At 36.0% G+C, this 14,153-nt stretch overlaps 1 protein-coding gene across 7 annotated transcripts in view; it reads left to right on the top strand.

The window, feature by feature from the left end:
* Positions 1–14,153, top strand: part of HDX (highly divergent homeobox) — a 183,033-nt gene that overhangs the window by 35,098 nt on the left and 133,782 nt on the right. The gene's annotated exons all lie outside the window — the stretch shown is intronic.

Genomic DNA, 14,153 nt, shown 5'->3' with positions numbered 1-14,153 from the left:
CCACGCCTAGCTAATTTTTGTATTTTTAGTAGAGATGGGGTTTCACCATGTTGACCAGGCTGGTCTTGAACTCCTCACCTCAGATGATCCGCCCGCCTCACCCTCCCAAAGTGCTGGGATTACAGGGGTGAGCCACTGGCCCAGCCTAGCACTTTCTATCTTTTCAACCACAATACTTAAGATTTGTCTGGATTTAAGATGCTTCCAGGCTGTTCTGAACCAGTTTAAGGAACCATCTTCTTTTAGCTCCCTCCATCTTACAGCTCCCTGCTTGAAAATGAAAAGCAATAATACAGTATAGGAAGCATCCCTCTGTCATCTGGCCATAACACAAGAACTCCGTCATCATCATTAACAGTCATTCTTTATTGATAATTGACTCATTTTTATGTGTGTGCCCTTTAAAGAAGCATGCTTAGAGTAACATTGAATCATACCATTAAGATCCTCTACACACCCCTCCTTCATTCACCTACTCTTTTGTACTTCTTTACCCCTTCAGTGTTGTTCTTAATAATAGTAGTAACAATAACACTTACCATTTGTTGAGGGCTGACCATATGCTGGGACCTTTGGTCACTTTATATAACCAATCTCATTTAATCTTCATGATGATCTGGACAGATAGGCATTTTATCCATATTTCAATTGCTTGCCTAGGATTACATAGCTAGTAAATGACAGAACCAGAATTCCAACTCAGCAATTTATTATTTATCATATTTTCTGCTTTACCATACAGCATAACTATTTCAACTGTATTTGACTTACTGGGAAACCTGAGAATGCAAGGTTTAATTTAAATATTTTTTAAACCCACCACTCCCTAAAGGATAATTTAACCTGTGATTTTACCTTTACACAGTCTCCATTTTTTTCTGACAGAACTTTTAAAGAAACAATTTTTTAAAATAAAAGAACCTGCTTTTATTTTATTTATTGCAACAAAATTTAGCAACTGTTGTATGAATGATAATCTTCTTAAAAGAAAGGCAACCTGACCTAACAATTTAGAGTATAGGCTTAGAGCATGGACAGACCTGGATTCAAATTCAAGCTCTGCCACTTTCTACTTGTGAACAGATAAGAAGGTATAGCCAGTGGCTTATCCTCTTTGTGTAACAGTCTCTTTATTTGTATAATGTGGGCACTAATTCCTACTTCACAGGAATCTTGTGACAGGAAATGAAAAAAAAATCTATGCAAGGCTCTTTGTACTTTTCCTGGCACATAAACTTCTTATACATATGAACTCATAGTTGGAAAGTTAGTGAAACTCTGCTAGTCTATGCCTCATTTATGTTCCAATTTCAAGTAAAATTTTGCACAGACCACAATTATCACAAGTTAACAGAAAGAAAACTTGTAGTACTGGCTAAAGAAGACTGGAAGTAAGTTATCACCTTCATTACAACTATTAAAAGCCCATTGTTATACTATATCAGACCTGTGTAAGCCAACCTGACTTGAGAGAATATGGTGGAGAAGCCCTGGGGAATCACTTTACCTCAACTTTTCTTTTTAGTTAGTTCATATTTGGAAAATCAAGGCAGCCTGGGGAAGTGGAATCCATGGAGTTTTACCCTCCAAGGTGTTGCTGAAGCTCTATCACCAACACTCTTGGATCAGAGCTTAGAATCTGTGGTCATTTTGTCAACTTTCTATTATTATTATTATACTTTAAGTTCTGGGGTACATGTGCAGAATGTGCAGGTTTGTTACATAGGTATACATCTGCCATAGTAGTTTGCTGCACCCATCAACCCATCATCTACATTAGGTATTTCTCCTAATGCTATCCCTCCCCTAGGCACCCGCCCCCCAACGGGCCCCAGTGTGTGATGTTCCTCTCCCTGTGTCCATGTGTTCTCATTGTACACCTCCCACTTAAGAGTGAGAACATGCAGTGTTTGGTTTTCTGTTCTTGTGTTAGTTTGCTGAGAATGATGGTTTCCAACTTCATCCATGCTCCTGCAAAGGACATAAACTCATCCTTTTTGATGGCTGCATAGTATTCCATGGTGCATATGTGCCACATTTTCTTTATCCAGTTTATCATTGATGGGCATTTGGATTGGTTCCAAGCCTTTGTTATTGTCAATAGTGCTGCAATAAACATATGTGTGCATGTGTCTTTATAGTAGAATGATTTATAATCCTTTGGGTATATACCAGTAATGGGATTGCTAGCTCAAATGGTATATCTGGTTCTAGATCCTTGAGGATTTGCCACACTGTCTTCCACAATGGTTGAACTAATTTACATTCCCACCAACAGTGTAAAAGCATTCTATTTCTCCACATCCTCTCCAGCATTTGTTGTTTCCTGACTTTTTAATGATTACCATTCTAACTGGCATGAGATGTTATCTCATTGTGGTTTTGATTTGCATTTCTTTAATGACTAGTGATGATGAGCTTTTTTTCATATGTTTGTTGGCTGCATAAATGTCTTCTTTTGACAAGTGCCTGCTCATGTCCTTTGCCCACTTTTTGATGGGGTTGTTTTTTTCTTGTAAATATCTTTAAGTTCTTTGTAGATTCTGGATATTAGCCCTTTGTCAGATGAGTAGATTGCAAAAATTTTCTCCCATTCTGTAGGTTGCCTGTTCACTCTGATGATAGTTTCTTTTGCTGTGCAGAAGCTCTTTAGTTTAATTAGATGCCATTTGTCAATTTTGGCTTTTGTTGCCATTGCTTCTGGTGTTTTAGTCATGAAGTCTTTGCCCATACCTATGTCCTGAATGGTATTGCCTGGGTTTTGTTCTAGGATTTTCATGGTTTTAGGTCTTACGTTTTAGTCTTTAATCATCTTGAGTTAATTTTTGTATAAGGTGTAAGGAAGGGGTTCAGTTTCAATTTTCTACATATGGCTAGCCAGGTTTCCCAACACCATTTATTAAATAGGGAATCCATTCCCCATTTCTTGTTTTTGTCAAGTTTGTCAAAGATTAGATGGTTGTGGATGTGTGGTGTTATTTCTGAGGCCTCTGTTCTGTTCCATTAGTCTATATATCTGTTTTGGTACCAGTACCATGCTATTTTGGTTACTGTAGCCTTGTAGTGTAGTTTGAAGTCAGGTAGTGTGATGCCTCCAGTCTTGTTCCTTTTGCGTAGGATTGTCTTGGCTATGCAGGCTCTTTTTTGGTTCCATATGAAATTTAAAGTAGTTTTTTCTAATTCTGTGGAGAAAGTGGATAGTAGCTTGATGGGGATAGCATTGAGTCTACATTATTACTTTGGGCACTATGGCCATTTTCACGATATTGATTCTTCCTTTCCATGAGCATGGAATGTTTTTTCATTTATTTGTGTCCTCTCTTATTTCCTTGAGCAGTGGTTTGTAGTTCTCCATTTTGTCAACATTCTTGCTATGAAACTATAAGAAAACAAACAATTCTCTTGAGTTTCTCACCCTGAAACTATATAACAGAGATAGCTGCCTCTTTTCTGTGTTACACCACTTATCTTCAAGCCGTGATACTATTTCTGGAGGATAGTATAGTATCAAACTATCTAGAAAACTGAGTACAAATTGAAAAAATCCTAAAGGATACTAAGAAGTTAAAATCAGCTTTCTTTAGGAGCCTCTTGGGAATATAATATTAAGGGTTGAAGTGGTATTAAGGGAACTGGCAGGATGTTACTATAGCAAGATACTATGAACAATGAAGTTCCATTTCAAAAACTCTCCAGGCTAACCTCACTCATGGAGCCAGATTACAATCATATTGGTCTCCCTCCAAAGTGCCATTCACTTTTCATATTACCTCTATGTCAAACTGCCTGCTTGTCACAAGGGTGCTGTTGTGATTAAAATTTATTAATGATCATCTTTGTGAAGATATTGGGGCACTTTGGAAGAAAGGCGCCATAAATACAACATTTATCATTTCAGTTATTATTGTGGCTTGATAATTAATTGCATTCCCATTTCTCATGGATTTTGGAAGGTCTTTGGAATTAATAGAAGTAAAGCACTTTGGTGAACTTCCTTTAAAAATCTTTATAAGCACAATACATTTCTATTAGTAAAAGTGCCTTGGTAATGTCTTCCAACTTTCTTTATTACTTGTGGACTTTAGTGCTTTTGTTAAAAAGAAACGAAAGTTTAATAACAATAGAACTTTAAATATCGTGGCATTTAAACCAACTCAAATGTTATTTTACCTGAGGAAAATGAGAGCCAGTAAGATTGAGTGACTTGGTCAAAATGACTCTCAGGAAAATATTCAAGTTTTTAAAAAAGTAATTGTAATCTGTGTTGAGTGGGTAGAGTTAGCAGGGATCACTTTTAAATAATTTGATTAAGACATATATTACATAATATAAAATTCACACATTAAAAGTGTGAATTCAGTGGTTTCTAATATATTCACAAAGTTGTTCAAGCAGCACCACAGTCTAATTTTTGAACATTTAATCACCTCAAAAATGAACCCCATACCCATTAGCACATGGCATCCCCTATCCTGGCACTAAGCAAGCAACCACTAATCTTTCTATCTCTATGGATTTATCTTTTATGCATTTTAATATAAATGGAGTCATATAATATGGGCCATTTGAGACTGGCTTCTTTCAATTAGTATGATGTTTTTAAGGTTCATTCATGTCATAGCATGCATTAATACTTCATATTATGTTTTCTGATCCATGAATGAGTTATGATTTTTCACTCATTACATCTGTTCAAATTTCTTTCAAGAATGTTATGTACTTTTCAGTAGAGAAAATTTCTATTTCATTAATTTTTTTCTAAGTTTATTACTCTCTTTGATGCCAATTTTTTAAAAAATTCTTAATTTTTTATTAATAGAACAATATCACTCAGTTATGATGATGAATGTTCTGACTACTTCTTTACTGGGTTTTGTTTTCTTTAGTATCAAAAGAACAGCACAATACTTATTTACCACATTGGTATTTTGGATTATTGCACTTTGATTGTAAGAAATACACTACTCTTTCCAGCCTCTGGTAATCATCTCTTTACTCTTTATCTCCATGAGTTCAATTGTTTTAAATTTTAGCTCCTGCAACTAAGTGAGAATATATGATGTTTGTCTTTCTGTGCCTGACTTATTCGACTTAACATAATGACCTCCAGTTCCATCTGTGTTGTGTCAAATGACAGGATCTCATTTTTATTTATGAGCGAATAGTTCTCCATTGTGTATACGTACCACATTTTCTTTATCTATTCACCTGTTGATGGACACTTAGGTTGCTTCCAAATCTTGTCTATTGTGAATAGTGCTGCAGTAAACATGGGAGTGCAGATATCTCTTCAATTTACTGTTTTCCTTTATTTTGGATAAATACTGATACCTTTATTGATGGATTTTATGGTAGCTGTATTTTTAGTTTGCTGAGGAACCACCAACTCTTCTCCATAGTGCATGTACTAATTTGTATTCCCACCTGCAGTTTATGAGGATTCCCTTTTCTCTACATCTTCACCAGCATTTGTTATTGCCTGTCTTTTGGATAAAAACCATTTTAACTGGGGTGAGATGATATCTCATTTTAGTCTTGATTTGCAATTGTCCAATGATTAATGATGTGGAGAACCTTTTCATATGCCTGTTGGCAATTTGTGTGTCTTCTTTCGAGAAATGTCTGTTCAGATATTTTGCCCATTACTTAATCAGATTGTTAGATTTTTTTCTTATAGAGTTGTTTGATCTCCTTATGTATTCTGATTATTAATCCCTTATCAGACAGGTAGTTTGTAGGTATTTTTCTCCCATTCTGTGTGTTGTCTCTTCACTTTGTTGATTGTTTCCTTTGCTATGCAGAAGCTTTTTAACTTGATGTGATCCCATTTGTCCATTTTTGCTTTGGTTTCCTGTGCTTGTGGAGTATTGCTCAAGAAATCTTTGTCAAGTGCAGTGTCCTGGAGATTTTTGCCAAAGTTTTCTTCTAGTAATTTCATAGTTTCTGGTCTTAGATTTGTTTTTAATACTTTTTTTTTAAAATTATATAGTGAGAGATAGGGGTCTAGTTTCATTCTTCTCCATATGGATGTCCAGTTTTCCTAGCGCCATTTGTTGAAAAGGCTGTCCTTTTCCTAGCATATGTTCTTGGCAATATTGTCAAGCATGAGTTCACTGTAGATGTATGGATTTGTTTCTGGGTTCTCCATTCTGTTTCATTTGTCTATGTGTATGTTCTTATGCCAGTATCATGCTATTTTGGTTACTACAGCTTTGTAGTATAATTTGAAGTCAGGTAATGTGATTCCTCCAGCTTTGATCTTTTTGCTCTGGATAGCTTTGGATATTCTGGTTCTTTTACGGTTCCAGATAAATTTTAGGATTTTTTTCTGTTTCTGTGAAGAATGTCATTGGTATTTTGACGGGGATTGAATTGAATCTATAGATTGCTTTACATAGTATAGACACCTTAAAAATATTGATTCCTTTAATTCATGAGCTTGGACTATCAGTTCTGTTGTGTCCTCTTCAATTTCTTTCATCAGTGTTTTATAGTTTTCATTATAGAGATCTTTCACTTATCTTTTAGTAAATTCCTAGGTATTATATTATTTTTGTAGCTATTGTAAATGGGATTACTTTCTTTCCAGAATGTTTGCTGTTAGCATTTAGAAATGCTACAGATTTTTGTATGTTGAATTTATATTCTGCAACTTTACTCAATTTGTTTATTAGTTCTAATAGTTTTTTGGCAGAGTGTTTAGATTTTTCCAAATATATGATTATATCATCTGCAAACAAAGAAAATATGACTTCCTCTTTCAAACTTATTTATTTCTTTCTCTTGGTTGATTGCTCTAGCTAGTACTTCCAGTACTATTTTGAATAACAGTGGTGAAAGTGGGCATTCTGGTTGTTTTCCACATCTTTGAGGAAAAGGCTTTCATTTTGTCCCCATTCAGTATGATACTAGCTGTGAATCTGTCATATATGGTTTTTAATGCGTTGTGGTATGCTCCTCCTGTACCCAGTTTTTGAGAATCATTTTTCTTTTTATCATGAAGGGATATTGAGTTTTATCAAATCATTTTCAGCATCAATTCAAATGATCATATGGTTTTGTTCCTTCATTTTGTTGGTATGATGTATCACATTGGTTAATTTGCATAAGTTTAACCATCTTTAAGTTTCTGCAATAAATCCAACTTAGCCATAATGAATGATCTTTTTAATCTGTTCTTATGATCGATTTGCTAGTATTGTGTTGAAGTTTTTGTATCAATATTCATCAGGAATATTTGTCTGTAGTTTTTGTTTTATTTTGTTTTGAGACATCTTTGTCTGGTTTTGGTATTAGGGTGATACTGGCCTCATAGAATGAATTTGGAAGTGTGTTCTCGTCCTCTATCTTTTGGAATAGTTTGAGTAGCAATGGTATTAGTTCTTAAATGCTTGGTAAAATTTAGCAGTGAAGAGATAAGTTCCCTTGCTTTTCTTTGCTGGGAGACTTTTTGTTATTGCTGCAATCTTGTTACTTATTATTGATCTGTTCAGGTTTTGGATGCTTTAATGGTTCAATTTTGGTAGGTTGTATGTATCTAGAAATTTTTCAGTTCCTTTTAGGTTTTCCAAGTTATTGGCTTATAGTTGCTCATTATAGCCTCTAATGATCCTTTGAATTTCTGCACTATCAGTTATAATGTCTCCTTTTATACCTCTGATTTTGTTTATTTGAGTCTTCTCTCTTTTCTCCCCACAGTCTCGCTAAAGGTTTGTCAATTTTCTTATATTTTTTAAAAACCAACTTTTAACTTCATTGATCTTTTGTACTATTTTTTATTTCAATTTCCTTGATTTCTGCTCTGATTTTTATTTTTTTTCCTAATAACTTTGGGTTTTGTTTGCTCTTTCTTTTCTAGTTCTCTGAAATGCATCTTTAGTTGTCTATCTAAATTTTCTCTACTTTTTGAATGTAGGCACTTACAGCTTTAAACTTTCCTCTTAATACTGCTTTTGCTATATCCCATTGCTTGGGTGTGTTGTTTTATCATTATCATTTGTTTTGAGAAATTTTTAAATATTCTTTTTCTTTTCTTTTTTTCTTTTTTTTTTTTTTTTTTTTTTTGAGATCGAGTCTCGCTGTGTCGCCCAGGCTGCAGTGCAGTGACATGATCTCGGCTCACTGCAAGCTCTGCCTCCCGGGTTCACGCCATTCTCCTGTCTCAGCCTCCCGAGCAGCTGGGACTACAGGCGCCCGCCACCATGCCCGGCTAATTTTTTGTATTTTTAGTAAAGACGGGGTTTCACCGTGTTAGCCAGGATGGTCTTGATCTCCTGATCTCGTGATCCGCCCTCTTTGGCCTCCCAAAGTGCTGGGATTACAGGCATGAGCCACCGCGCCCAGCCTCTTTTTATTTTCTTAATTAGCCTACTGATCGTTCAGGAACATATTGTTTAATTTCCATTTGTTTGTATAGTTTCCAGCCTTGCTCTTGTTATTGATTTCTAGTTTTATTCCATTGTGACCAGAGGAGATACTTGATATAATTCCATTTTCTGAATTTTTAAAACACTTTTTTGGTAGGGTGTATACTCCAAAACATTTTTGTAGGTTCTTTAGCTAGTATCTAAAAAGTATGAAATAATCCAACATAAGATTTCTTTCTTTTTTTTTCTGAAAGCACTTATTCATTGCAGTAAAATGAAGTATGACACCAATAGGGAATCTTGAATTCTGACCTTTCATAGTATATTTTGCAATAAACAGTTTATGGTCCATTTTTCTTAAATCTGATGACCTCTTTGAGGCAGGTTTCCGATTTTGCCAGTAGAACAGGAAATATCATGTGTGGGTACATGATAAGCATTAATCATGTGTGGGTGGAAATTTGTTAATAGTCTGAGAGTGAAGTCTGTGTTAAAAGTTGTTTTACCTTGAAATTGACTGGAAGGCCAAAGATTTAAAGCAACAGAAGAATCTCTCAATCTATGAGGAGTAAGTTATGTGATTATTGTATATGTTTTGTGTGCATGAATGGGAATTTGTAAATATTGAAATCTAGGGTCTGACAATCACTATCAACAGAAGATCAAGCTACATATATTTATGGTTTAAAACTTAAATTATAAGTCTAGCTAAATCTTTCAAACAACCAGTTTTAATGTTCATAGGTACATTTCACTTAAGTAACCATTTACATTGTACAGAAAAAGATTCGTCTTGAGCACAGATTCAGTTTAGGAATTGGTTTGGAGAAGAGGTTTTTTTGTGGATTTTTTTTTTTTGATAATGCAAAAGTAAAACCATTTGCTTTCTGGGGGATTGAACTAAATTTTAATCTAGCATTTAAGACCAAAACAAAAATATGAAGGAAATAAAAACCCCTTATTATTAAATTGATCTGCAAAAACATTGTTACTAGAAATTGATTGGGACTTGAGGCCTTCTTCCAGAAAATAAGAACTTAATTGTCTGGCCTGTATTAGGTTTTGAACTTTAATACCATGTATTTGTACTTATTAAAAAATGTTTCAATGAAATGTGTATTAGCAGTATGAACTTCTGGTTCAGTTGGAAATTCTTCCATTTGAAAAAGGTGATATTTGCACACAAATGTTTGAATGATTTTATTTTCCAATTTCCCCTCCCCCACACTGGATAGAATTGAAGCTAGAATTTTTTCTTATGATCAAGAAACGAAACGTTAGCATGTTACATTTTGCATGAGTGATGACACAAATTAAAATTGTAGTACACATTATATGTCACTCTATGAATGTTGACAATGGAAGAAACACCTTGCTGTAGTATACTGGCACTTCTGGACTGAAAAGCTGAGAAAGAAACATAATTTATGATTTTTCACACATCAGAAGAAGTTACAGCTAGTATGCCCCATTTTCTTGTTGACCTCATGAGATGAAGAGAGCACATAGTATTAATTCAGACTGAAGAAATTACTCAAATTTTGATTTTAGTATACTTACCATCTACATGCAATATTAAATAAATCAGATATCTTATTACAGTTTCAAATGTGTACATAGGCTCCCTCTCACTCCCTTCCATATCTATTAGTTATTGAAGTTTCTATGCTGGCATTAAGACATTACAACAATGTTTTCAATGTTTTGTTGCACCAGTATTATAAACATATGGAGTACAATATGTGTTATTTTTCCGAGGTGAACTAAAAGTACATCTCTCAAGGTTCTTGAAGCTTCTTTAGCAGTATTTTATAGACAGTCTTTTATACATTAGTAATAGATAAACCACATTGTGATTTTTTAAAAAATCGTAAACCATGTACCAAGTTTGTGGTCCAAATTGTGTAGGAGAAGTTAAATGTTAATGGCATTCTATTAAATACTTTGTGTGTACTTCTGTAAGCATAGTTATGTCAAAATAAAGTTTTAAAATAGCCAAAAAAAAAAGAAGATTTTGTGGCCTAACATGTGGTCTATTCTTGAGAATGATCCTTGTGCTGAGGGGAAGAATGTGTATTCTGCCGCCACTGGATGAAATGATTTGTAAATAACTATTAGATTTATTTGGTCTATGGTGCAGATTAAGTCTGGTGTTTCTTTGTTGATTTTCTGTGTGGATTATCTGTCCAGTGCTGAAAGTAGGTTGTCAAAGTCTCTAGATGTTATGTTGGAGTCTATCTGTCTCTTTACCCGAAATAATATATGTTTTATATATCTATGTGCCCCAGTGTTTGGTGCATATATATTTACAACTGTTATAGCCTCTTGATGTTTTGACCCCTTTTCATTATATAATGACTTTCTTTATCTCTTTTTATACTTTTTGTCTTCAAATCTATTTTGTCTGATATAAGTATGGCTATTCTTGCTTTTCTTTGATTTCCATTAACAAGGAATTTGTTTTTCATGTCTTTCTTTTCAGTCTAGGTGTGTCTTTATAGGTGGAGTGTGTTTTTTGTAGGCAACAGATCACTGGGTCTTACTTTTTTATTCATTCAGCCTATGTCTGTTGATTAGAGTTTAGTCCATTTACATTTAATATTGTTATTGATAAGTAAGAACTCACTTCTGCCATTTTATTTGTTTTCTGGTTATTTTGTGGTCTTCTCTTTCTTTTCTCCTTTCTCCTTTTCTTCCTTTTATTGAAGGAAATTTTCTCTGGTGCTATGTTTTCATTTCTATTTTGTGTGTATCCATTGTATGCTTTTTAATTTGAGGTTTCCATGATGTTTTCAAATAATATCTTATAACCCATTATTTGAAACTGATGACAACTTAACATTGATTGCATAAACAAGCAAACAGAGAAAAATCTAATAAAAAATGTTATTTTTTATTGGTTTGTCTTCTAGTCTTTCTACTCAAGATGTGAATACTTTAAATATCACAATAATAGTGTTATAAAATTCTGTGATTTTCTCTGTACTTACAATTAGCAGGGAGATTTGTACCATCAGATGATTTCTTATTGCTCATTAAAATCTTTTTCTTTCAGATTCAAGAACTCCCTTTAGCATTTCTCGTAGGACAGATAAGGTATTGATGAAATCCTCAGCTTTTGTTTGTCTGGGAAAGTAATTATTTATCCTTCATGTTTGAAGGATATTTTTGCTGGATACACTATTCTAGGACAATTTCTTTTTCTTAAGCAGTTTAAATATGTTATACCACTGTCTCCTGGCATGTAAGGTTTCCAATGAAAAGGCTTCTGCCAGATGTATTGGAGCTTCATTGTATGTCATTTGTTTCTTTTCTCTTGCTGCTTTTAGGATTCTTTTTTATCCTTGACTTTTGGGAGCTTGATTATTAAATGTCTTGTGATAGTCTTATTTGGCTTAAGCCTACTTGCTGTTCTATAACTTTCTTATAGTAGAATATTAATATCTTTCCCTAGGTTTGGGAAATTCTGCTATTATCCCTTTGAATAAACTTTATACTACTATCCCTCTACTTCCTCTTTGAGGCCAAAATCTTTTAGATTTGCCCTTTTGAGGTTATGTTCTTGATGGTGTAGGCATGCTTCGTTATTTTGTATTATTTTATATTTTGTCTTCTCTGGCTGTTTATTTTCAAATAGCATGTCTCCAAGCTCGCCAATTCTTTATTCTGCATGATCAATTCTGCTCCCAAGATACTCTGATGCATTCTTCTGTATGTCAGTTGCATTTTTCAATTCCAGAATTTCTGCTTTATTCTCTTTAGTTATTTCAGTCTCTTTGTTAAATCTATCTGATAGGCTGGTGAATGTCTTCTGTGTGTTATCTTGAATTTCTTTCAGGTTTCTCAAAACAACTATTTTGAATTCTTAGTGTGAAAGGTCCCATATTTCTGTCTGTCCACAATTAGTGTCTGGTGCCTAGTTCAGCAAGGTCATGTTTTCCTGGATGGCCTTGATGGTTGTGGATGTTTGTCTGTGCCTGAGCATTGGATATTTAAATAGTGAATGTAGTCTTCACTGTCTGGGCTTGTTTGTACCTGTACTTTCTGGGAAGGCTTTTCAAGTATTCAAAGGAACTTGGGTGTTGTTCTTGGTCACTGCAGCTATATCTGCATAAGTGGCACCCTAAGCCCAGTAATGCTATATCTCTCACAGACTCATATAGGTACTGCCTCAGTGGTCTTGGATAAGATCCAGAAGAACCATCTGGATTACCAAGCAGAGACTCTTGTTCTCTTCCCTTACTTTTTGTCAAACAAACAAAGTCTCTCTGTGTGCTGAGCCACCTGGAACTGGGGAAGGGATTACACAAGCATCCCTATGGCCACCACAACTGGGACTGTGCTGGGTGAGACCTGAAACCAGTACAGTACTGGATCTCACCCCAGGTCCATGGAAATTATAGCCTCGTTACTGCCTATGCTTGCTGAAGGTCTTAAGGCTCTACAATTATCAGTGCTACCCAGGCTTGTGTCCTTTTCTTCAGGATGGCAGTTCTCCCTGGCCCCTGGCAGGTCCAAAGATGACATCCAAGAGAGAGGGCCCAGAGTTGGAAAACCTAGGAATCTAGTTGGTGTTCTATTCTACTGTGGCTGAACTGGCCCCCAAGCCACAAGACAAAGTCCTGTCAACTCTTCCTTACTTTTTCCACATGCAGAGGTGTCTCACCTCTTGGCCGCCACCACCCCAGGCCTGTGGCAAAGACTGCCTGGCTACTACCAGTGTTCACTCAAGGTCAATGTACTTTTCAGTTATATTGTGGTGAATATTGCCATACTTGAGACTCTCCCTTCAAAGTAATGGGATCCCCTCTGGCACAGATCACATCTAGAAATTCCATCAAGAGCCAAGACCTGGAATCAGGGACCCCAAGAACCTGCTTGGTGCTCTATCTCCACTGTGGCTGAGCTGGTACCAAAGCTGCAAGACAAAGTCTCCTTTACTTTTTCCTCTACTTTTCTCAAGTAGAAGGTGTCTTTCCCCATGCCCACAACAGCTGGGAATGTGCTTGTTCACAACTGAAGCCAGCACATCTGAATCTTACCCAAGTACCATAGCAAGTACTCCCTGGCTGCCACTGCTGACAACTCAGGTTCAAAGGGCACGTCAGTCAGCAGCTGATAAATCCTGCCAGGACTGTGTGCTTCAAGGCAGCAGGTTCCCTTTTGGCCCAGAGTGTGTCTATAAATGTAGTTCAGGAGCTAGGCCCTGGAATAGGAGCCTCAAGACTCTTCCTTGGATACTATCCTATTGTGGCTGAGCTGTTATCAAAGTTGCAAGACAAAGTCTTCTTTACTCTTCTCTCTTCTCTACTCAAGTGAAGGGAAGGTGTCGCTCCCACAGCTGCAATCTGTACTATCTAGGGTTGGGGGACAGGTGGCACAAGCACTCCCTTGGCTGCCCTGGCTGTTGTCTCACTAGGTCATATGCAGCCCATGTGTACTGGCTGTGAGCCCAGCACAGTACCAGGACTTGCCCAGGAACTGCAATCCTTGTCACATAGACTGTCTTTCAAGTTTACTTACTACTGCAAAGCACTTTAGCCCTCAATGGTGAGGCTTGCCAAAACTCAAGTTCCTACTCTTGGGATGAGTGATTCCCCTCTGGCTAGTGCTGGTCTAAATACTCCCTCCATGCATGCCAGATGAATTCTGCCCATTGTTCTCTTCTGCTGACAGGTCAGCATTGATTTTCAATGCAAAGTCCCACAATCACTGTACTCTTCTTCCCCTAAGTGCACAGACTTTTTTCTCTGCACCACATGGATCCTGCTGGGGTTGGGGGAGGTA

This window comes from Pan troglodytes, chromosome X (genome assembly GCF_028858775.2).
Source record: "Pan troglodytes isolate AG18354 chromosome X, NHGRI_mPanTro3-v2.0_pri, whole genome shotgun sequence".
Lineage (NCBI taxonomy): Eukaryota > Metazoa > Chordata > Mammalia > Primates > Hominidae > Pan > Pan troglodytes.
This window is presented reverse-complemented; position numbering and strand designations above follow the sequence as displayed.